Consider the following 23,392-nt stretch of genomic DNA (forward strand, 5'->3'; position numbering starts at 1 on the left):
TTGTTCTATGACCTGCCATCTTAATTGACTGATGCTATGTCCATGCTCTAGGAAGTGTTTGGACAGAGGAGCTTCTACATTCGTTCTCCTTATGTTAGAGTGATGTTGGCTCATGCATTCCCTAATCTTTTGTGCAGTCTCACCCAAATATATAAGTGAACAAGGACATTGCTCAGAGTCCAGAGGATAGTGAGTAATGAGTCAGACAGGGATCTTAGACTGAAGGAGATGACAAAGAAATTCCTTGATAGGGGATATCCTTTGAGCCTTATAAATAAAAAAATAAGAGAAATAAAGAACCCCACCCTCAGAGAACAAAAAACTGATAAAAACAGTAGAATGGTCTTTGTATCCCAGTATAGCCCGTTAAGTGACAAAGTTACCAGGATAATACGCAAACATTGGCACATTCTAAGGGACTGTAACCAGTCAGTAACATTGTTTAAAGAACCTCCCAGTATGGTCTTTAGACACATTAAAAGTATTAGAGATCACCTAGTAAGGACAGATATAGGACCAGGCAAGGGCCACAAACAAACCTACATAGGTAGTAAACAAAAGGGTAGTTACCCTTGCCTAGGCTGCATGAGCTGTAGCTTCATCATTAAAGAAGCAAACATTTTTCACCCACATAGCGGCAAAAGGTTTGAAATTAATGGGTTCTATACCTGTGAAACTACACATGTAGTGTATCTAATTAAGTGTCCTTGTTCACTTATATATTTGGGTGAGACTACACAAAAGATTAGGGAACGCATGAGCCAACATCCTTCTAAGTCAATTAAGATGGCAGGTCATAGAACAAATAAACATTGCTAGAAATGGTATGGACAGAGAGAGATTATTAAAACAAAAAGATATGTGGTGGATCCACAAGCTAGATAACTTAATCGGGACTTTGATTTAACCTGTTTCTTTTAAACAGAGGTAATTACTTACTGTAGTTTTTGCCCCATATTTATCGATAGCGCCTCTGTCTATAGATTAATTCATGTGCTTAAGCTTGGGTTAGAATTAAATGGATTTTTTTTACCAAATATGCCATCTAAAAACTAATATAGTATGATGTTCTTAATTTACTATGTTGCTGTTCAAATTTATGTAAAATATAACACAATTGTATCCATATGTCATAAATAAACAGTCGGCTAGATTACGAGTTTTGCGGTAAGAGGGGTGCGGTGCTAACTTGCACGTTATTGTCACCGCTCACTTACCTACAGCGCTGGTATTACAGGTTTTCATAAACCCGGTGTTAAAAGACAAGAAGTGAGCGTAGAGCAAAACTGTGCTCCATACCGCACTCCAATACCAACGCTGCTTAAGTTAGCGGTGAGCTGGTTGTACGTGCTTGTACACGATTTCCAAATAGACATCAGTGGGGAGAGTCGGCTGAAAAAAAGCCTAACACCTGCAAAAAAGCAGCGTAAAGCTCCGTAACGCAGCCCCATTGATTCCTATGGGTAAACTAAATTTATGTTTACACCTAACACCCTATCATGAACCCCGAGTCTAAAAAGCCCTAATCTTACACTTATTAACCCCTAATCTGCCGCCCCCAACATCGCCGACACCTACATTATATTTATTAACCCCTAGTCTGCCGATACGGACATCGCTGACACCTACATTATACTTATTAACACCTATCTGCTGCCCCCAACATCGCCGACACCTACATTATATTTATTAAACCCTAATCTCCCACCCCCAATGTTGCCGAAACCTACCTACACTTATTAACCCCTAATCTGCCGCTATCAATGTCGCCGCCACTATAATAAACATATTAACCCCTAAACCGCCACACTCCTGCATCGCAAACACTAGTTAAATATTATTAATCCTTAAGCTGCCTCCCCTAACATCGCCGCCACCTACCTACATTTATTAACCCCTAATCTGCCGCACCCAACGTCGCCGCCACTATGCTAAATTTATTAACCTCTAAACCTAAATCTAACCCTAACCCTAACACCCACTAACTTAAATATAATTAAAATAAATCTAAATAAAAATTAATATCATTAACTAAATAATTCCTATTTAAAACTAAATACTTACCTGTAAAATAAACCCTAAGATAGCTACTATATAACTACTAGTTACATTATAGCTAGCTAAGGGTTCATTTTTATTTTACAGGCAAGTTTGTATTTATTTTAACTAGGTAGAATAGTTGCTAAATAGTTATTAACTATTTACTAACTACCTAGCTAAAATAAATACAAATTTACCCGGCTCTTCAAAACTGTAAGTGGAACTTCAGGAGTTAGTGTTAGGTTTTTTTAAGGGTTTATTGGGTGGGTTTTATTTTTAGGTTAGGGTTTGGGCAGCAATAGAGCTAAATGCCCTTTTAAGGGCAATGCCCATCCAAATGCCCTTTTCAGGGCAATGGGGAGCTTAGGTTTTTTTAGTTAGGATTTTATTTGGGGGGTTGGTTGTGTGGGTGGTGGGTTTTACTGTTGGGGTGTGTTTGTATTTTTTATTACAGGTAAAAGAGCTGATTTCTTTGGGACAATGCCCTGCAAAAGTCCATTTTAAGGGCTATTGGTAGTTTAGTTTAGGCTAGGGTTTTTTTTATTTGGGGGGGGCTTATTTTGATAGGGCTATTAGATTAGGTGTAATTACTTTAAATATCTGATAATTAGTTTTTTTATTTTGTGTAATTTAGTGGGGTTTTTTTTGTAATTTAGGTAATTGTATTTAATTTAGGTAATTGATTTAATTGTAGTGCAATGTTAGGTGTTAGTTTAACTCAGGTTAGGTTTTATTTTACAGGTAAATTTGTATTTATTTAGGCCTAGATTTGGAGTTCGGCGGTAGCCGTCAAAACCAGCGTTAGAGGCTCGTAACGCTGGTTTTGGGCGCCCGCTGGTATTTGGAGTCAGTGATTAAAGGGTCTAACGCTCACTTTTCAGCCGAGACTTTTCCATACCACAGATCCCCCTACGCCATTTGCGTATCCTATCTTTTCAATGGGATCTTTCTAACGCCGGTATTTAGAGTCGTTTCTGAAGTGAGCGTTAGAGCTCTAACGACAAAATTCCAGCCGCCTGAAAATAGCAGGAGTTAAGAGCTTTCTGGGCTAACGCCGGTTCATAAAGCTCTTAACTACTGTACCCTAAAGTACACTAACACCCATAAACTACCTATGTACCCCTAAACCGAGCTCCCCCCACATCGCCGCCACTCGATTTAAATTTTTAACCCCTAATCTGCCGACCGCCACCTACGTTATACTTATGTACCCCTAATCTGCTGCCCCTAACACCGCCGACCCCTATATTACATTTATTAACCCCTAACCTGCCCCCCACAACGTCGCCGCCAGCTACTTAAAATAATTAACCCCTAATCTTCCGACCGCAAAGCGCCGCCACCTACGTTATCCCTATGTACCCCTAATCTGCTACCCCTAACACCGCCGACCCCTATATTATATTTATTAACCCCTAATCTGCCCCCCTCAACGTCGCCGACACCTGCCTACACTTATTAACCCCTAATCTGCCGAGCGGACCTGAGCGCTACTATAATAAAGTTATTAACCCCTAACCCGCCTCACTAACCCTATCATAAATAGTATTAACCCCTAATCTGCCCTCCCTAACATCGCCGACACCTACCTTCAATTATTAACCCCTAATCTGACGACCGGAGCTCACCGCTATTCTAATAAATTGATTAACCCCTAAAGCTAAGTCTAACCCTAACACTAACACCCCCCTAACTTAAATATAATTTACATCTAACGAAATAAATTAACTCTTATTAAATAACTTATTCCTATTTAAAGCTAAATACTTACCTGTAAAATAAATCCTAATATAGCTACAATATAAATTATAATTATATTATAGCTATTTTAGGATTAATATTTATTTTACAGGCAACTTTGTATTTATTTTAACCAGGTACAATAGCTATTAAATAGTTAAGAACTATTTAATAGTTACCTAGTTAAAATAATAACAAATTTACCTGTAAAATAAATCCTAACCTAAGATATAATTAAACCTAACACTACCCTATCAATAAATTAATTAAATAAACTACCTACAATTACCTACAATTAACCTAACACTACACAATCAATAAATTAATTAAACACAATTGCTACAAATAAATACAATTAAATAAACTAGCTAAAGTACAAAAAATAAAAAAGAACTAAGTTACAAAAAATAATAAAATATTTACAAACATAAGAAAAATATTACAACAATTTTAAACTAATTACACCTACTCTAAGCCCCCTAATAAAATAACAAAGCCCCCAAAAATAAAAAATTCCCTACCCTATTCTAAATTAAAAAAGTTACAAGCTCTTTTACCTTACCAGCCCTGAACAGGGCCCTTTGCGGGGCATGCCCCAAGGATTTCAGCTCTTTTGCCTGTAAAAAAACATACAATACCCCCCCCAACATTACAACCCACCACCCACATACCCCTAATCTAACCCAAACCCCCCTTAAATAAACCTAACACTAAGCCCCTGAAGATCTTCCTAACTTGTCTTCACCATACCAGGTTCACCGATCCGTCCTGGCTCCAACATCTTCATCCAACCCAAGCGGGGGTTGGCGATCCATCATCCGGTGCTGAAGAGGTCCAGAAGAGGCTCCAAAGTCTTCCTCCTATCCGGCAAGAAGAGGACATCCGGACCGGCAAACATCTTCTCCAAGCGGCATCTTCAATCTTCTTCCATCCGGTGCGGAGCGGGTCCATCTTGAAGCAGGCGACGCGGATCCATCCTCTTCTTCCGTTGTCTCCCGACGAATGACGGTTCCTTTAAGGGACGTCATCCAAGATGGCGTCCCTCGAATTCCGATTGGCTGATAGGATTCTATCAGCCAATCGGAATTAAGGTAGGAATTTTCTGATTGGCTGATGGAATCAGCCAATCAGAATCAAGTTCAATCCGATTGGCTGATCCAATCAGCCAATCAGATTGAGCTCGCATTCTATTGGCTGATCGGAAAAGCCAATAGAATGCGAGCTCAATCTGATTGGCTGATTGGATCAGCCAATCGGATTGAACTTGATTCTGATTGGCTGATTCCATCAGCCAATCAGAAAATTCCTACCTTAATTCCGATTGGCTGATAGAATCCTATCAGCCAATCGGAATTCGAGGGACGCCATCTTGGATGACGTCCCTTAAAGGAACCGTCATTCGTCGGGAGGCAACGGAAGAAGAGGATGGATCCGCGTCGCCTGCTTCAAGATGGACCCGCTCCGCACCGGATGGAAGAAGATTGAAGATGCCGCTTGGAGAAGATGTTTGCCGGTCCGGATGTCCTCTTCTTGCCGGATAGGAGGAAGACTTTGGAGCCTCTTCTGGACCTCTTCAGCACCGGATGATGGATCGCCAACCCCCGCTTGGGTTGGATGAAGATGTTGGAGCCAGGACGGATCGGTGAACCTGGTATGGTGAAGACAAGGTAGGAAGATCTTCAGGGGCTTAGTGTTAGGTTTATTTAAGGGGGGTTTGGGTTAGATTAGGGGTATGTGGGTGGTGGGTTGAAATGTTGGGGGGGGGTATGGTATGTTTTTTTTTACAGGCAAAAGAGCTGAAATCCTTGGGGCATGCCCCGCAAAGGGCCCTGTTCAGGGCTAGTAAGGTAAAAGAGCTTGTAACTTTTTTAATTTAGAATAGGGTAGGGAATTTTTTATTTTGGGGGTCTTTGTTATTTTATTAGGGGGCTTAGAGTAGGTGTAATTAGTTTAAAATTGTTGTAATATTTTTCTTATGTTTGTAAATATTTTATTATTTTTTGTAACTTAGTTCTTTTTTATTTTTTGTACTTTAGCTAGTTTATTTAATTGTATTTATTTGTAGCAATTGTGTTTAATTAATTTATTGATAGTGTAGTGTTAGGTTAATTGTAGGTAATTGTAGGTAGTTTATTTAATTAATTTATTGATAGGGTAGTGTTAGGTTTAATTATATCTTAGGTTAGGATTTATTTTACAGGTAAATTTGTTATTATTTTAACTAGGTAGCTATTAAATAGTTCTTAACTATTTAATAGCTATTGTACCTAGTTAAAATAAATACCAAGTTGCCTGTAAAATAATTATTAATCCTAAAATAGCTATATTATAATTATAATTTATATTGTAGCTATATTAGGATTTATTTTACAGGTAAGTATTTAGCTTTAAATAGGAATCATTTATTTAATAAGAGTTAATTTATTTCGTTAGATGTAAATTATATTTAAGTTAGGGGGGTGTTAGTGTTAGGGTTAGACTTAGCTTTAGGGGTTAATACATTTATTATAGTAGCGGTGAGGTCCGCTCGGCAGATTAGGGGTTAATAATTGAAGGTAGGTGTCGGCGATGTTAGGGAGGGCAGATTAGGGGTTAATACTATTTATGATAGGGTTAGTGAGGCGGATTAGGGGTTAATAACTTTATTATAGTAGCGCTCAGGTCCGCTCGGCAGATTAGGAGTTAATAAGTGTAGGCAGGTGTCGGCGACGTTGAGGGGGGCAGATTAGGGGTTAATAAATATAATATAGGGGTCGGCGATGTTAGGGCAGCAGATTAGGGGTACATAGGGATAACGTAGGTTGCGGCGGTTTACGGAGCGGCAGATTAGGGGTTAAAAAAAATATGCAGGGGTCAGCGATAGCGGGGGCGGCAGATTAGGGGTTAATAAGTGTAAGGGTAGGGGTGTTTAGACTCGGGGTACATGTTAGAGTGTTAGGTGCAGACGTAGGAAGTGTTTCCCCATTGGAAACAATGGGGCTGCGTTAGGAGCTGAACGCTGCTTTTTTGCAGGTGTTAGGTTTTTTTTCAGCTCAAACAGCCCCATTGTTTCCTATGGGAGAATCGTGCACGAGCACGTTTTTGAGGCTGGCCGCGTCCGTAAGCAACTCTGGTATCGAGAGTTGCATTTGCGGTAAAAATGCTCTACGCTCCTTTTTTGGAGCCTAACGCAGCATTTGTTTAAACTCTCGATACCAGAGTTAAATTTATGGTGCGGCCAGAAAAAAGCCCGCGGAGCGTTAACAGCCCTTTTACCGCCGAACTCCAAATCTAGGCCTTAGTAAATAGTTAATAACTATTTAGTAACTATTCTACCTAGTTAAAATAAATACAAACTTACCTGTAAAATAAAAATAAACCCTAAGCTAGATACAATGTAAGTATTAGTTATATTGTAGCTATCTTAGAGTTTATTTTACAGGTAAGTATTTAGTTTTAAATAGGAATTATTTAGTTAATGATATTAATTTTAATTTAGATTTATTTTAATTATATTTAAGTTAGGGGGTGTTAGGCTTAGACTTAAGTTTAGGGGTTAATAAATTTAGTATAGTGGCGGCGACGTTGGGTGCAGCAGATTAGGGGTTAATAAATGCAGGTAGGTGGCGGCGATGTTAGGAGTGGCAGATTAGGGGTTAATAATATTTAACTAGTGTTTACGATGCGGGATTGTGGCGGTTTAGGGGTTAATATGTTTATTCTAGTAGCGGCGATGTCCGTAGCGGCAGATTAGGGGTTAATAATTTTATATTAGTGTTTGCAATACGGGAGGACCTCGGTTTAGGGGTTAATAGGTAGTTTATGGGTGTTAGTGTACTTTTTAGCACTTTAGTTATGAGTTTTATGCTACAGCTTTAGAATGCGTTATGAATCTTCTGGGATAGGCTGTACCTCTCACTTTTTGGCCTCCAAAAAAAGCTTGTAATACCGGTGCTATGGAAGTCACATTGAAAAAAGACTTTACGAAAATTGCATAAGTTAATTTGCGGTACGGCCAAAAAAGTGTGCGGGACAGCTGTACCTACAAGACTCGTAATAGCAGCGGTAGGGAAAGCGTTATAAGCCTTAACGCTGCTTTTTTACTCATAACGCAAAACTCGTAATCTAGCTGAGTGTTTTTAATATTGTTACAAGTATACTTTAAGGTGTAATATGTATTTATTACCACTAGATGGTGCTAAAAGTACGCACAGGGATTCCTGGCATGGAAAATGGTGTTTAAAATCAGAGAATTTATGTACATGTAACATACAGTATGACTAAGGGGTTAAACCCCGAAACGTTGCTTGTTTTTATGTCTTAAGTAAAGAACTTTCTACTAAGAAAATAGGTGCTAGTGACTATTTGTATATATCGATATTAGGAGGGGTTTGGCAGTATACCCCAGTCACTCGAGCACTGCACAGTAGTGCTGACCCAACACTTGGATCTGCTATATTTTACACAGTCTTTAATTGCATATTTCAGTGACTTATTATTAACTGTCCATAATTGGTTTCAGTACAGAAGAAACTTGTGGTTACAATATGGCCTAATGGAAACTTCCACCTTACACTATGGGCTCCATTTAAGAATCTGTGAATTCAGCTTTGGAGCACCTTTAGCTATAGGCTCGCTCATCAGACCGCTGCTTCTTAAAGGACCACTTAACATAGAAGAATAGCATTATCAGTAAGCGCCTAATAAATATATAATGCAAAGGCATTTAGTTTGCTTTTCAAATGAGTAGTAGATTTCTGACAATTTTTTAAATTAGTTCTATTTTCCCTCCCTCCACCAATCACAAAATGAATATAAATATATTCTGTGCATCTTGCACATGCTCAGTAGGAGCTGGCTCCTCAGAAAGTGTGCAAATAAAAAGACTCTGTCCATTTTGATTATGGAAGTTAATTGGAAAGTTGTTTAAAATTGTGTGCTGTATCTGAATCATGAAAGATTGTTTTACTTTAATGTCCCTTTAACCTGCTATGCCAACTCTAAAGTGACATTCGTCAATCCCCCAGGCTTCTCAGCAGCTTGTGCAATGATAAATGCAGGCAGCATATTTCTTCCCGCCAGCTGAGATGCTGGACAGACAGGGGAAAGATGTCCGTCCTTGTCCGTCAGGCGATTAGTAAATGTAGCCTAATAACTTTATATCATAATAAATCATTGTTTTGCTCTAATCTGGATTTATTAAATATATAAAAAAAACTTAAAGGTAACATAAAATATTTTCTTACTTTGTATTTCTGGATATTTCATCATAATCAGAAAACCCCAGCGCAGAGTCGTGGATGTTGTCTCCATTCCAGCACCAAATAAATCACTCACAAGATGCACCAGATTTTCATTGCTGAAATATTTTCTATGAACCTTCTCTTCCTAAATGTTATATATATAAAGAAATGAAAATGAAACAAATATGCAACACATATTTAAAATATATTTCAGTTAAACAAAACTATCTGCACTTTATCTAAATGCCATAAATGTAAACTGCAAGGGTTAGATTACAAGTGAAACTGAATCGAACATTATCTTTAGTGCAACCTTGTACAAAGAATAACACAACATCTGGTATTATAAATGGATTATTAAATATTTAAAGGGACAGTCTAGTCAAAATTAAACTGTCATGATTCAGATAGGGCATGTAATTTTAAACAACTTTACAATTTACTTTTATCAACAAATTTGCTTTCTTCTCTTGGTATTCTGGATTCTGAGGGAATGTAACACTTTAAAATCTGTTTACATTTATATCTGAACTAATATATTCAGCGAGTATAAGCAGGAAGTGCCTGTCAAGTGTCAACCAATGAGCATTAACAGGAAGTGTTAACCAGACAATAAGGATTATTAAGAAGTGCCTATTAGCTAATAAGCACTAGTAAGAAGTGCACAACTGATAAAGCTGTATTGTTTTTTTCATGTTAAAAAAATGAATATGTAGAGATGCTGCTAATTCATATAAATAACAGATATAGACCAATAAATAGGAGTGACAGCCAGCTTTATTTTATAAGAAATAAACCATGCTAGATTAAATTACTAAATTTTGTGAATAGGTCAGAGCATGATAAGATTTATTTTCAAGGGAATTTGCAAACACTGGAAGAATGGGCTTGTTAATGGCAAATGACATACAACACTGATAACTATAACAGAACATTTTGGAAGCAAAAATAAGCGTTACCTATCACTTGAGAAAGTATTTGATGAAACCGGTTCAAAAAGGATTTAGGGGTCCTTGTAGATAGTTATCTAGTAAGTACTGCTCAATATCACTCAGTAGATTCCAAGGCAAATAAGATATTAGCATTTATTAAAAAATTACAGGAGTGCAAGGAAAGAAAACATAATTCTGTCCATACATAAATACTCATCCTAAGTATAGCATCCAATTTTGGAGATCATTTAAAAAAGGACATTGTTGAACTATAATTGGAATGGAGGACTTAAGCTATGAGGATATGTTAGCCATATTGGTATTTTTACTGTAGGAAACAGGTGCACACAAGATAATATGAATACTTCAAATAAATATATTCATGATCCATATAGTTGCCAGGAGGACTAACTTTTACAACATTGCTTCTCAAATAACACTTTAAGGAATGAAAAAATGTTTTTGTTTTTTACTACAAGAGCAATAAATGTGTGAAACTCTTTGATAAAGGAGATAGTAACAATACAATAGAATACGAGTGGAGCGCTATCTTAACGTGCGCCTGTAAAGGAACAAATTTTCACACGTTAAATATCCAGCTATTATAAGATGATGGTTAATGCTCCTGCGAGCTCGAGGTTTCACTTCACGCTTAGCACAATTAACCAGAGGTCAGACCTCTGGCTAATTAAAAAAAGTTGCCCAATTGCAACCAAATAAAGAGGACAGTTATTTAACATAAAATAAAAATATAAGCATCTTTATTTTATTTATTTATTAAAAATGCACAAATCAGTTATAAGGGGTTAAAGTGAAGAGATGTGGGTAGTTTGAAAAACAAACTGCACTGAAAGTGCTTTTACATAGAGGTGAATGGGGGACTGTGTTTTTACTGTAATTATATATGTATATGCTCATATACATATATATTTATGTGTTAATATGTGTATATACACATATAAACACATAAATATATATGTATATATTCATATAAAAATAATTTGATGCCCAATGCTGTGCGATATGCCCTCTGCGCTACACTAGGTGGATTGCTGTGTCTGACGGCATGAGAACGAGGCTTCAATTGGAGCCAATAGAAGTGCTCTCTCGTAAGCGCTTGGCTCCCAGGCAACGTGAACGCAAGGTCTCATTCGCATTGTGACTGACTTGTAATACCAGCACACATTTACGTGCGCTGCTATTACTGAGTGGAGCACCAATATTGTGCTTGAGAAAGAGCAATATTGCACTCCACTCGTAATCTAGGCCTATATAACTAGAATAGAATTCAAGGTTAAAATTGCTTGTGTTATATAGGAAGATTTTTTTTCTTTATCACTGCCTGTTTACTTGAGAGTTTATTATTATTATTATTATTATTATTAGTAGTAGTAGTAGTAGTAGTATTAAATCAGATATTAAAGCGAAACTTTGAACTCAATAGGCTTTCTCTTCTATTAGCTGCATCTATGATAAACTACCATAAGATCTATAACAGTCACAAGATAAATCTAAAGGGACATGAAACCCAACATTATTCTTTCATGATTCAGATAGAGAATACGATTTTAAACAACTTTTCAATTTACATCTATTATTTAATTTGCTTCCTTCTCTTGTTATGCTTTGCTGAAGGCTCAGGAGTAGCAAAGCTCAGGAGTAGCAAAGAATCTAGGTTCTAGCTGCTGATTGGCTGCTGCATATATATATATATATATACTGATTGTGATTGGCTCAATTATGTGTTCTGTTAGAAACCAGTAGTGCATTGCAGCTCCTTCAACAAATTATACCAAGTCAATGAAGCAAATTAGATAATAGAAGTAAATTAGAAAGTTGTTTAAAATTGTATTCTCTATCTGAATCATGAAAGAAAAATGTTGGGTTTCATGACCCTTCAAAGGATGGATCATGGTATCTCAAAAACAAAGAACAAAAGGACCAGGCTTTCTATGATTTCTAGTACAACAATAGATTAAAGGGACAGTCTACATCAGAATTGTTATTGTTTAAAAAGGTAGATAATCCCTTTATTACCCATTCCTCAGTTTTGCACAACCAACAGTTATATTAATATATTTTTTACCTTTGTGATTACCTTGTTTCTAAGCCTCTGCAGATTGCCCCCTTATTTCAGTTTTTTTGACAGACTTGTAGTTTAGCCAATCAGTGCTGAATCCTAGGTAACTCCATGTGCCTGAGCACAATGTTATCTATATAGCACACATGAACTAATGCCCCCTAGTTGTGAAACACTAACAAAATTAATTCCAATAAGAGGCGGCCTTCAAGGGCTAAGAAATTAGCATATATGAGCCCAAATATATTGTGACCCCAAAGTAAAAGCAGAATTTTAAATATGTGCCAGTTTGTTTGTCTTTTACCCCAGAGAAAAGCAGAACTGAAAATGTAGGCTTTGGGATGACTGTTGGGTGGGTGAACAAGGCATTCACAACTTAAAAAAGCCTTGTGGAGGGGAGAAGAGAAGATAAAGATTTCTCCCAGACTTTACTGTGTGCACTGGACATTATTCGGAAAAGTATTTTTTTTGTTTTGGTTTCATAGCCATAAATTCATATATGGAGCTTAACACTTCTAAATTAGGCTATCACTGGTCTGGACCATTTATGAGTGTATCAGAAACAGCTCAGAAATAAAGCCGGACAGATTCATTAAGAATAAACTGTTCTATAAAGTTAAAGGTAAAACACCAATCTGATTTTTAAAAATCCTGATGGCTGACTTAAGCCATTTAATGCAAACTCCTACTCAATAACAAAGTTATTTGGAGTAGTAGAAATAACTAAAACAAAACCCAGATAAAATATTCCCATCACAAATCATCACTAGCTGGACAAATAAAATGAACAGCGCCTTGAGATCCTTACAGGTGATTAGCCGCGCTTTACAAGTACGCAATAAATGTTACATAGATTGTCAATAAATGTTATTTTCATTTATACTCTCACAGTTATCTCATTTATTTGACCAAATCTAGATTTTTTTTAAAAAAAATGTGAATCTATGACCTATGACTGCTAACCTAAACCATGCAATAAAATGAAGCTAGAGGTCGCTTGTATGTGATGGTTGTTATTACTATGATGATCGCATAAAAGCGATAAGTTCATGAAGTTTTTTTTACTTGAATGTAGGGACTGGCTTCTTTTAAATAGGTGTTTTTATGATTTATTTACAATAAGGGATTCTTTAAAACTGTCAGAGCCCTGAAATAGGTCCAGAGTGAAATAAGGCCTGTGCTGTAAAGTGTTTGCTATACCATACAACAGCAGATGGACAGACACATGACAGCAGGCAAAGCCTTTTTTTCTCAGTATAGGTTCTCAGTACCGGTGAGTACCCCCACAAAAAAGCCCGGTGTGTGTGTATATATATATAGTCTAGATGGATCTTCAACCTGGGTACTATGGCCCCCCAGGGTTTGAATGTCCACCTGGACTGGCACTGCTTTCTGTAATTACGGTCCATTATATACATACATTTTTCTTGTATGCATATCCTATCATCATTTATCTTATCTCCCTATAGTTGTATAACAATACACATGATTGATCTGAAACTGACAGCACATAACAGTACTCTATGCAATACTTTTTTGATCCCTCCTCCCCCTATAACATTAATGATGGGTTGTTTTTGGATCTATTGCCCTACATATAATTGCACAGACAGATCAATATATAATCTTCTCGATTCTGTCTGGTGCAATTGTATGTTACTACAGGGACTCAGTAGCTCTATGATGAATTAGCATTCCCATATGTTAGTGTACGATATGCACCTTTTCTGTTAGAATGCCCGCTTACTATAGAAGCAATAATGAATATGTGAATTTCTAGTTATGTGTATCCCCATAATGATGTATATACATTGTGTGCCTCTCTCTATACTGTATATATTACCGCATCCTTGTTTTTAACTTTGTTTTAACTTTACATAGGTCTGCCGCACGGCGTACGGTTGCCATGACAACCCATGACATAGGTATGCACCACGCGGTTGCAGGACTTCTGGAACGCCACTGACAGTACCGCGGGTGGGAGTTAGGGATCCCTATAAGTTAGGTAAGTTCAATGTTATGGTGTAATGATTGTCTGAGGACAGGGCAACCCCGAAACATCACGTAAATAAATACGTTATATTTATTCAAGACCCGGTGAGTGCTTTTTACTTATGGAGGCATGAATTTATACTTTAAATGCACCCCGGGCAGGATGTCTTAAAAGTTTTTCTGAGAGTGCTATACCACCACATGTATATATATATATATATATATATATATATATATATACATGAATACATATTTACACACATTTATACACATTTACGCACATTTACACAGACAGATAGCTCAGCATGCTAAGGCACTGTGGCTGAGCTCTGTAGCAACCCAAGGGTTGCAGGTTTAATCCCCGACGAGGTCCACTCATCCTTCCAAGGTAATAAAATGAGCAGCGCCTTGAGACCCTTATGGGTGATTAGCCGAGCTTTACAAGTACCCAATATATATATATATATGTATATATATATATATATATATATATATATATATATATATATATATATACAAAAATAAGTGCATTGGAACCATTTGCAGTTAAGTAAATTAAAACATGTAAAAGCATATTTTTAATAAAGTGTTATACTGTGTATTTACTGTATATATTTGACATTCTAACGTTCTGCACATAGCAGAATGTTCTATGTTTTTTCAAATAAATATATTCCTGTACATACTGTATATCTGTATATATCTATACCTGTATATAATCATGTACATATATATATATATATAATTATTATTATTAATATACTTTATTTATGAAGCACCATCATATTCCACAGCGCTGTCCATGTATACAATACATTTAAATAAAACAATAATATAAAACTTGTAAGAGACAGGACAAAATTTACAAACACATACGGGAGGAATTGAGTGCCCTATTTTCGTGGGAACTTACTATATATATAGGCATAAAAATATATTTGTGCAAAAAAAACATTTTATATATATATATATATATATATATATATATATATATATATATATATATGTATTTAGGAATAAATAGAACATGTTCTTATATGTGAAGAACATTGGAATAGAAAATTCCTATTTTCATGTCAGGTTAGTGAATATGCAATCATGTTTGCATGTGAGTAGGGTTTGTTTCCACTTTTTTTTGCTCAATTGACTTCTATGGGGGAATAGGTTATTGTGTACACAATATTTTTAGTTTGGCTTCTTACACACATCGGGTTAGTGCACGAGCGAAAACAGTTTACTTTTATCTTGTAATACGAGCGATACCCGAGGTGCGCAAGAAGCTTACTTCTAGTGGAGTTAACGCTTGAGTGTTAAATAATGCTCCACTTGTAATCTGGTACTTTTTGGAAATCAGTCCCCAGAACTGAACTCCATACTCAAGTGAGGTCTCACCATAGATTTATACAGCAACAGGACTATGCTTTACTATGTTGCAACAATGCCTCTGTCAATACATGCTGGTATCTTATTAGCCTTAGAAACTGCTGCCTCACATTGCACACTCAGTCTTAGCTTGTTATTGTGAGGGTGCCAGGAATCAGACTGAGACGAGAAGTGCAAAAATAATCACACCTTTATTAATAACAAAAAATTATAAAAAGTCCACGAGTAATAACAAGGAGACAAACTGGCTAACCCGGTTCGAAACTATCTCCTTGGGTAACCCATGCAAACGGAAAACCTTCCAGGAAAAAATTGAAGTTCCTGAGTGGTAGGCAGCTTCTTCAAGGGAATGCAATGTGACATTTTTAGAAAAACGGTCAACCACCATTAGGATAACAGTATTGCAATTGGAAACAGGGAGCTCGACAATGAAGTTCACTCACCATCAGCAATAGGTTGAAGAAGACCTACAGGAAGATGTCGAGGAGTCTTATTCTGTGCACAGACTGAGCAGGAAGCAAAATACGCAGCAACATCAGAACAAAGACCTGGCCACCAGAACTGTGGAGTGACAGACCAAATCATTTGGTTCTTGCCTGGGTGACCTGCGGCTTTAGGATAGTGGTAAGTGTGCAAAAGTTTAGTTCGAAGATTCTCAGGAACAAAGCACTTACCTGTAGGTTTCTCAGGAGGTGCATTGATTTGTGCAGCCAGGATCTCCTCCCCCAAGGGAGAAGTCAAATTAGTACGTATGGTAGCCAAAATATGGTCAGGAGGTATAACTGGAATAGATACAGACTCCTCCTTGGACAGAGGCGAAAATTGTCGAGAGAGGGCATCAGCCCTAACATTCTTACTACCAGGCAGGTAGGAGAACACATAATTAAACTGAGACAAAAATAGCGCCCATCTGGCCTGTCGGGGCGACAAACATTTTGCTTCTGATAGCTAAGTCAAATTCTTGTGTTCAGTAAAAATGAGCACTGGTACGCTAGTATCCTCGAGAAGTTGCCTCCATTCATTGAGTGGCAAAATTATGGCCAGTAATTCCCTGTCACCAATTTCGTAATTGCACTCCGCTGGAGACAATTTCTTAGAGAAGAAACCGCATGGATGCAAGGAACCGTCAGGCGTAGGACGTTGAGAAAAGAGGGCACCTACTCCAGTCTCAGACACATCGACCTCAAGAATGAAAGGCAGGACAGGGTTAGGATGAGCCATAACTGGAGTGGCAGCAAAGGCAGTCTTAAGACTCTCAAAAGCCGTATTGGTAGTAGGTGACCAACAGAGTGAATCAATCTCCTTACGGGTCATGTCAGTGATAGGTTTGACCAAGAAAGAAAAGTTTTTAATAAACTGAATATAGTAATTGGAAAATCCCAAGAAATGTTGAATAGAGCGAAGACCAACTGGACGAGGCCACTGCAGGACTGCAGACAACTTGTCAGGATCCATGGAGAACCTTGCAACGGAGATCACATAACCTAGGAAGGTTACTTGAGTCTGATGGAACTCACATTTCAAGTTTGCAAAACAGGCCATTGTAACGTAATCTCTGAAGTACCTGAGTAACATCAGAAGTATGAGCCTCAAGAGTGGGTGAGTGTATGAAGATAGAATATATATATATATATATATATATATATATATATATATATATATATATATACCCCAGATGGGGAATATACAATAATATAAAATAGGGGCGCTATCAAGATATGCAAAATAACAGCAAAATATAAATTGTAAATAATCACAGTTCTTAGTATATATAATTCCTGGATATACTATCACAAGGGCATATACATACAAACATATAATAAAATATAAAAATGCACAGATATAAATGTTGGTGTCCTAATAGACAAAATTAAAGTCCAAATAAAGTCCACAAGTATCCCCAATATTTACAGGGATGAAAGGCAGCTCTCCTCAATGTATAAGGCCATCCACAACGAATTAATCTATAAAGAAGCAGAGAAGGCGCCACATAGCATAATTCCGTATAATATATCAAGATAAGAAATTGTAGCTCAAATGCACTCACATGTAGAAAAGCACCAAGATATGGTGCTGACTGGGCAAGCCGGAACCTCAGAGTTGTCCGGTAAACTCTCCTCTCAAGCTGGGACTCCCAGGTGCCAAAATGGTAATCACCAAAGCGGCTATGTTGTCAGGCAAGGCACTGTTCCACCTCCAATAGTGTGTGAGTTTACTCCAAATATAGGTATCCAAAGAGAAGCAATGTAGCAAGATTGTATATAATAAAAGTGTTTATTTAAACACATTAAAAACACAGCGAAAAATCTTCCAAGACTAGTTCTTTAAACAGTTCAATGTGTGCATTTTCTGTCAAAATTGGTGTAAAATTGGATTTCTTTTTAAGAGAGGTATGTACATAATCATCCATTAGATGTTCAACTAATAAATCAGGTATATGATATCAGTTGTTATTCTACCCTCCATTTGGTCCGTAAGGATTGGTATAGAATTTATCTCTTTCAATTTTTTGCTAGCAAAGTATTTTTGTAAGGATAATTTCCATGTGAAATTGTTCAAGTCCACAAACAAATTGAACAAATTGTGTTTGTTAGATGGACTAAATGAAAGCCCTTTTCCCAAAACCCTTACTTCATCATCACTCAAGTTATGAGAAGATAGGTTGAAAATCCCTTTTTTTAGTGTCTGTAGTCTCTTTTCTTTGGAGGCTCTACTATGTCCTCTGGATCCTCTTCTACGTGTCCCCTTTTGTTTTTTTAAGTTTGGGGTGTGTGTCGTGAGGTGTTCTAGATAGTGCAATATATTCGTTTGTTGGTATCTTGGTACTGGGCGTCTGTCTAAAAAACGAGGGTGTTCATTATGTGAGTTAGTATTTCTTGCTTTATCAGAATAAAGTGGTCTATCAGGAGTTTGATAGTTTTCATAGTGTGTACTAGGAATACTATTTCTTTCTGAGTATGAGGAGGTAGTGGCAAACTGGCCATCTTTTTGCTGTATGGGAAGTTGTTCATAATTTCTATGACTATTATAATGTTGGTTATTTTCCCTCCTATTAAAAAATGGATTGTCCTCTCTCTTGTGATAAGCCCTATTGTCAGTTAGTTTATGTCTCAAATCATATGAATGTATTTCTGGAACCATTGTTTTGTTTTTATAGTGGTTCCCCTTATGATAATGATTGTTACTATGAATATTTTTGTTTTTGCTTTTGTTAAAATTTCCATGTCTATTTTTGTTTTTATTTTTGTTCTGTCTGTTCACCAATGTCCATTGGTGAACAGACAGAACAAAAATAAAAACAAAAATAGACATGAAAATTTTAACAAAAACAAAAATATTCATAGTAACAATCATTATCATAAGGGGAACCACTATAAAAATAAAACAATGGTTCCAGAAATACATTCATATGATTTGAGACATAAACTAACTGACAATAGGGCTTATCACAAGAGAGAGGACAATCAATTTTTTAATAGGAGGGAAAATAACCAACATTATAATAGTCATAGAAATTATGAACAACTTCCCATACAGCAAAACGATGGCCAGATTGCCACTACCTCCTCATACTCAGAAAGAAATAGTATTCCTAGTACACACTATGAAAACTATCAAACCCCTGATAGACCACTTTATTCTGATAAAGCAAGAAATACTAACTCACATAATGAACATCCTCGTTTTTTAGACAGACGCCCAGTACCAAGATACCAACAAACGAATATATCGCACTATCTAGAACCCCTCACGACACACACCCCAAACTTAAAAAACAAAAGAGGACACGTAGAAGAGGATCCAGTGGACATAGTAGAGCCTCCAAAGAAAAGAGACTACAGACACTAAAAAAAGGGATTTTCAACCTATCTTCTCATCACTTGAGTGATGATGAAGTAAGGGTTTTGGGAAAAGGGCTTTCATTTAGTCCATCTAACAAACACAATTTGTTCAATTTGTTTGTGGACTTGAACAATTTCACATGGAAATTATCCTAACAAAAATACTTTGCTAGCAAAAAACTGAAAGAGATAAACGCTATACCGATCCTTACGGACCAAATGGAGGGTAGAATAACAACTAATATCATATACAGTGAACCTGATTTATTAGTTGAACATCTAATGGATGATTATGTACATACCTCTCTTAAAAAGAAATCCAATTTTACACCAACTTTGACAGAAAATGCACACATTGAACTGTTTAAAGAACTAGTCTTGGAAGATTTTTCGCTGTGTTTTTAATGTGTTTAAATAAACACTTTTATTATATACAATCTTGCTACATTGCTCCTCTTTGGATACCTATATTTGGAGTAAACTCACACACTGTTGGAGGTGGAACAGTGCCTTGCCCAACAACATAGCTGCTTTGGTGATTACCATTTTGGCACCTGGGAGTCCCAGATTGAGAGGAGATTTTACCGGACAACTCTGAGGTTCTGGCTTGCCCAGTCAGCACCACATCTTGGTGCTTTTCTACATGTGAGTGCATTTGAGCTACAATTTCTTATCTTGATATATTATACGGAATTATGCTATGTGGCGCCATCTATGCTTCTTTATAGAAGATATCATCTAAGTACATCACAACACACTCTTGCAACATATCTCATAGGACATCATTAATAAATTCCTGGAAAACAGGCCAAAGAGCATTACAAGATACTCATAATGCCCGCTCCTGGTGTTAAATGCTGTTTTCCATTTGTGGCCCTCCTTAATCCTAACGAGATTGTATGCTCCTCTCAAATCAAGTTTCAAAAAGGCTGTAGCTCCCTTGAGGCGGTCAAAGAGTTCCATAATGAGCGGTATAGGGTAAGCAATCTTAATGGTAAGACGATTAAGACCCCTATAATCGATGAATGGTCTTAACTCACCACCCTTTTTCTTCATGAAGAAGAAGCCAACTCCTGCAGTAGAGCAGGATTTTGGATGATCCCCCACAACAGAGCATCAGCAACATACTCCTCCATAGCACAATTCTCCACAACAGACAGAGGGTAAACCCGGCCCAGAGGAGGAATGGCTCCGGGTTGCAGGTCTATGGCACATTTGGAAGACTGGTGAGGAGGCAATGTACCAGCACGCACCTTGTCAAAAACGTCTAGGAACTCTTGGTACTCCTCTGGCAATTGAGATACCGAAGAAGTGCACAAGACTTTGACTGGTTTCTGAAGACAAGTGGGAATCATGACAAAATTTCAGAGCTGCACCAGTCGAGACTGGGATTGTGCTTCTGGAGGCAGGGATAACCCAGAACAACCGGAAAATGCGGAGAGTTTATCACCTGGAACTGGAGGGTTTTAAAATGGAGAGCCCCAACAGCCATGGATAATTAAGCGGTTTCTTGAGTAACGAGTGCGGGCTGAAGGGGCCTGCCATTAATGGCCTCAATAGCAAGCAGAACGGACTGAGGCAATACAAGAATGGAGTACTTTGATATAAAAGCACTGTCAATGAAATAGCCTGCAGCACCAAAGTCAACAAGAGCCTTGGTAACTATGGAGGAGTCCACCCAGGAAAGGACAACCATGACCAAAGATTTCTCCTTTAGCGGTTCTGGGGACGAGGATAAACCACCCAAGGTCTGCCCCCAACAGGACCTTAGGTGCGAGCGTTACCCGGCCATGTGGGACAAGACTTTAAAATGTGGCCCTGTAACCCACAATAGAGGCAGAGCCCCTCCCTCCTCCTAAAGGCCCTCTCCACTGTAGAGAGATGCATGAATCCCAACTGCATCGGCTCAGCAGTACCTGGTGACTCGGGACCAGGAGGCATGGGAGGAGAGGGAGGCATGGGTGGGAACCAACATGTAGGAGTTAACGGAACAAGAGGCTTCAACAAGCACTCCTTGAAAGAGGGCCTCTCACTTAGTCTGATGTCAATTAGGATTAAAAAACACACCAATGCCTCAAGATCCTCTGGTAAATATCTGGTAGCAACTTCGTCTTTAATCGCATCAAAGAGTGCATGAAAGAAGGTGGAAACAAGGGCTTCATTGTTCCAACCTACCTCAGCGGCAAGCGTACGGAACTCAATGGCATACTGAGCAACAGATCTCATACCTTTCTGAATGGACATGAGTCATTTAGCAGCAGAGGAGGAGCGAGCCAGAACATCAAATACCCTTCGAAATGAGGCCATAAAATGAGGGTAATTTGAAATCACAGGTTTATTAGTCTCCCACAAGGGATTAGCCCAGGCAAGAGCTGTGTCAGAGAGTAACGAGATGAGAAATCCCACCTTAGCTCTGTTAGAGGGAAACGCCTGAGGTAACCTCTCAAAGTAAATACACACCTGTTTCAAAAACCCTCTGCACTAAAAAGGATTGCATCCATATTGCTGAAGTAGAGGTGCAGAACTGAACATGCTCCTGGTAGGACTAGGTGCTGCAGTGGAAACAGGAGCAGCCATAACTTGTGGGACACTCTGGTCCAAATGTGCAGTGCAAGTCAGCAGGGTTTGCAGGGCTAGTGCAAATTGATCCAAGCGGTGATCCTGTTTATCCATCCTGGAAATGATGGCAGGTAAAGGTGGATTATTAGCACCATCAGGATTCATGGCCCTTGCTTAATGTCAGGGTGCCAGGAATTAGACTGAGACGAAAAGTGCAAAAATAATCATACCTTTATCAATAACAAAAAATAATAAAAAGTCCACAAGTCAAATAACAAGTCATGGGTCAAAGTCAGAGCTGGTAGTCAGACGAGCCAAGTCAGGAGCCAAAGCGAGTAGTCAGATGAGCTGGAATCAGGAACTAGGAGAACAGCAGAGTCAGGAACAAGCCAGGAATCAGGAACCAGTAGAGACGTCAGACAGTCAGGAAATACACAGGAACTCACAAACAGGTCTGAGACAACGCAAGGGCAAAGCATACTGAACAGAGGCCCTTTAAATAATAAGCGAGGACATCACAATTCTGAGACTGCAACCTCAGGGAAAAATACCTGACAGTTATCTATAAATATGCTCAAATCTCTTTCCACATCTGTTTTTGTTAAGTCTAGTCACATTTAAATATTAGGCTTCCTGCATATTTGTACTGCCAAAATGTAGAACCTTACATTTACCAGTATTAAATCAAATTTTTCATTTACCAGCCCGTCCTTTCAATTTTTGTAAATCCCTTTGCAAAAGAATGCCATCCTAATCATCTTACACAACTTAGTATCATCTGTAAAAATTCTGTTCTGCAAAAAAGAAGGCGCCTCCTAGTGCAACTCTGTTATTCTTCTTAAGTGTTCAAAAGTGAAAGGTGTTTAACAATACTCACAAACACGACAGCACTCGGATGTGCTAAGTTGAGCAGACTGGGATCTCACAGTGTACCAGCTCACTGATCTCCAGTGTGGATTAATGCAACCCCTTGCTGGCTCCTATTGCAGGACAGAGGGTCACTTGTGCTTCACAGTTGTGGTGAAATCATTTTTATTAAAACAAAAAAAATACACTTTCTGGCACAATTGTCTCTAAGGATTAAAAGCAGTTTGCAACGCGATTCTCTGCTACACAAGCTGTTTCCTAAGGCATCTGCAATACATATGAAAGCACAAGGTTTTAAATCCCCCACAGCCAAACATTACATCCCTCTGTTGCCCACCTTATTATGGATTGTATCTAATAACCTACATCACCGTATTTACATTCAAATTTACATCCTAAGATGCTAAAAAAACCTTTTACTGTGATAAACTCACTGTAAATAATACACCATGTACAGAATTAGTATTGTCTTAGATTAATTAATCATTTTATCAAACTATGTGGCGATTATATGTCTCCAATTATACCCATCTTTTATTTCTTCAGATATGAGCCAATAATCCTTATTTGTCCAATACATTAGTAAATGCTAATTTATAGCTATATTGATACATAATATTCATGTACATAGTCCTCCATAAAATACCTTGAATGGAAATTATATTTCCTAATTTTGATAAAGGTTCTTATATATAAAACAGCTCATCAGCTTCTGTGGGTTTTGTTTATTCCACT

At 37.7% G+C, this 23,392-nt stretch overlaps 1 pseudogene; it reads right to left on the bottom strand.

Moving 5' to 3' along the window:
• LOC128655956 (cytochrome P450 2K6-like) overlaps nucleotides 1–23,392 on the bottom strand; it is a 466,864-nt pseudogene that overhangs the window by 37,760 nt on the left and 405,712 nt on the right.

The sequence above is a fragment of the Bombina bombina genome, chromosome 4 (assembly GCF_027579735.1).
Source record: "Bombina bombina isolate aBomBom1 chromosome 4, aBomBom1.pri, whole genome shotgun sequence".
Taxonomy (NCBI): Eukaryota; Metazoa; Chordata; class Amphibia; order Anura; family Bombinatoridae; genus Bombina; species Bombina bombina.